Below are 3248 nucleotides of genomic sequence, written 5' to 3'. Positions count from 1 at the left end.
AAAAAAAAAAAAAAGAGTGGCTGAGGCAGGAGGATCACAAATTCAAAGCTTGCCTGGGTTACAGAGTGTGTTTCAGGCCAGTTTGGGCGACTGAGTGAGACCTTGACTTTAAAAGGATCAGGGCTGGAAGATGGCTCAGCAGTTGGGAGCACAATGACTCCTCCAGAGGACCCAGGGTCCAGTTCCCAGCACCCACAATGACACTCATAATTATCTGTAACTCCAGTTCCAGCGAGTCTAACACCCTTAACAGATGTACATGCAGGCAAAACACAAAAAAATGCATACAAAATAAGAATAAATGCATTATTTAAAAAATTAAAGTCAGGTATTTTTAATTTAAAAGAGGAATAAAAAGGGTCCTATATAGCTCAGATCCATCAAATTACCAGTAGGCAAATCTGTGGGACATTTTCTTGATTACTAATTGATGTGGGAGGACCCTGCCCACTGAAGGGGTGCCACCCTTGGCAGGTGGTCCTGGGTTGAATAAGAAAGCCGGTGAAGAGAGTTAGGAAGAGCAAGTCAGTGAGCAGCACCCTCCATGGCCTCTCCTTCAGCTCCACCCCCCAGGTTTCTGCTCTGACTTCCCTGCATGTTGGATTATAACCCGTGCAATGGAATAAACCCTTTTTCCCCAAGTTGCTTTGGGTCATGGTGTTTTAGCACAGCAAACAGAAAGCTAAATATGTCTCTTCCAGGGCTGGGGGGGTGGGGCAGAGATCACACTGAAGCCAGACACACATGAATGAGGTGGGCATTTGTGCTGTAGACCCTGCCTCAAAGCAAAGCAAGCCACATACGGATGCTTCAGATCCGCCTAAGGTCACACCAATGGCAGGGCACCTTTGGGTGACGACACTAGTGTTGTGAGAAGTAGAGCTGATGTGCTTGGCTCAGAGCCAAGACACTGGGATGATGCCTGGGAAGCGCTAAGTGTCTCAAAGATGAGGGGAGTCTGAAACTCAGAAACTACCTAGATGTGCTAGGTAGGATCTTAAGGGGCAGGATGAGGCCAGGGAAGGCTCCTCCCGCTGATGCTAGAAAGTCCTGTAGCCCACATGCTCCCCTCAATGTTGAAACCTCTGAAAAGTGTGGGGGAGCACAAAGTGAGAGGGAGCTGGAAGGTGGGGAGGAGGGCAGGGCTGCCAGGAGGAAGGGCAGGGGGTCCCCATGCTCTAAGTTGCCATCCAGGCCCATTTTATCCTGCCAACAGCCTCTTAAAAGGCAACACAGAAGGGGGATGTGTTCTAGCCACAGGCACACAGCAAGGAGCTGGTTTCTGAATCTGGATCCTGCCTCTTCTCATCTTTTCCATTCTAGGGACCCAAAAGCCATGAGACCAGCCTCCTAGTGTGTGTGGGGAGCTCCGGGGGTGGGAGAAACCGACTTGTCAGTGATGTGAAGGGTGATCAATGCCAGGGGTGGCAGATGAGAAGCCTGGTGGGAGGACCTCCAAAGTGCCACCCACCAAGACTGGGTGTGGTTTTCAGGGGCAGCTAAGTGGCTGCAGGGGGCAGGGTCTCCGGGGGGGGGGGTGTGAGCAGTGGCTATCCTCAGTGGCTATCCTCTCCCGCAGATACAGTCAAGGAAACAGCTACAATAGAAGGCTGAATTGGTAATTGAAAATGATGACCTTGGCTAGAAAAACTCTAAGAAATGTGGTGACTGGGGGTAAGGAGGAAACTCCATGACTTATAAGCAGTGGAACGCTCCATCCTTTGAAAATAAGAAAAGCAAGATGGAAGGCTGTGGGATTTACGCACTACAGATTCTTTTTTCTTTTCCCCTTCAGTGCTAAGGAGCTAACACTGACTGGACATGAACTCTTCAGCTCACTCAGCTGTATCTCCAGTCCTAAAACTGTTTCATTTCTGGGTTGTTTGTTTGTTTGTTTGATTTTGAGACAGGGTCTCTCTGTGTAGTCTGACTATCCTGGAGCTTGATATGTAGACCAGACTGGCCTTGAACGCATGAAGATCTGCTTGCCTCTGCCTCCCAAACGCTGGGATTAAAAGCTTTTGCCACCACCACTCCAGGCTTTTGTTTTGTTTTTGAAACAGGGACTCTTGTGGCCCTTGAGCTCCCTATGTAGTGGAGAATGTTCTTCCTGCCTCCCTCACCTAATGCTGGGATTACGGTCACCATCATGCCCACCAGGCCTGAGATGGCAAGCCAAATACGCTGACTTAACGCCTACGATTCCAGCATTCTTACCCAGCGTTTGAGGCCAGCTTGTAGTGTAAGCTCTGTCTTTAATAGCAACGAAAGCTAAACAAGGGCCAGTGGGATGGTGCAGCTGGTACCAGTGCCACAGCCAGGTGACCTAAATTACATCCGTGGAACCCGTGGTGGAAGGAGAGAACTGACTCCCGAAAGATGTCTTCCGACCTCCACAAGAAGGCTGCGGCACATGTGTGTGCCTGTACTCACACACAGACACTAAGACAGTTTTGTTTGTTTTTTTGAGACAGGGTTTCTCTGTCTAGCCCTGGCTGTCCTGGAACTCACCAAGCTGGTCTAGAACTCAGAGATGGGCCTGACTCTGCCTCCCATGTGCTGGGATTAAAGGTGTGTGCCACCACCACCCGACTAAATAAAATATTTTTAAAAACTAAACAGAACAATAGATACAGATGGGAGGTAAAGTGGGCATGGCTAGAGACAGTTGGTAGTCTGGTGGGGAGGCGGGGATCTGAGGAAGGAGCCCTGCATGGTGTCTGCGGGGTATGAAATGAACTAATAAGCAGGAGGCTGGGGAGACAGGAAGGGTTGGAAGCAGGAAGAAGCAGGAAGGGGCTGGGGCCAGAGATGCCTATGCCTAGACCTGTACCTAAGCCTGCAAGCCTCCTCCCTCGCCAGGAGGGCACTCTTCACGCGTCTAGTGATACAGCAAACTGAAGCTCTGTCCTTGCCCTCGTCTTGAATCCTCACTATCTCCTTCTGCCTTCAGCACTGTGTTCCACCTGCATCCAGGGCCCAGGACTGACCATCCCTGAGGTTCACTGTAGATGTGAGAAACTGCCAGCAATAGGGGTCCAAGGGTATGGTGGGCACCCAGCACTCCTGAGGCAGGGGACCGTGAAATGCAGAGGGCTTTTTGTTTGTTTTTGTTGTTTCTTGAGACAGGGTTTTTCTGTGTAATTATCCTGGAACTTGCTTGGTAGATCAGGCTTGCCTCGAACTCACAGATTCACCTGCCTCTCTTCCCGAGTGCTGGGGTTAAAGATGTGTGCCACCACTGCCTG

The sequence above is a fragment of the Microtus ochrogaster genome, chromosome 16 (assembly GCF_000317375.1).
Source record: "Microtus ochrogaster isolate Prairie Vole_2 chromosome 16, MicOch1.0, whole genome shotgun sequence".
In the NCBI taxonomy this organism is placed as follows: domain Eukaryota; kingdom Metazoa; phylum Chordata; class Mammalia; order Rodentia; family Cricetidae; genus Microtus; species Microtus ochrogaster.
Note: the sequence above shows the minus strand (reverse complement) of the source record.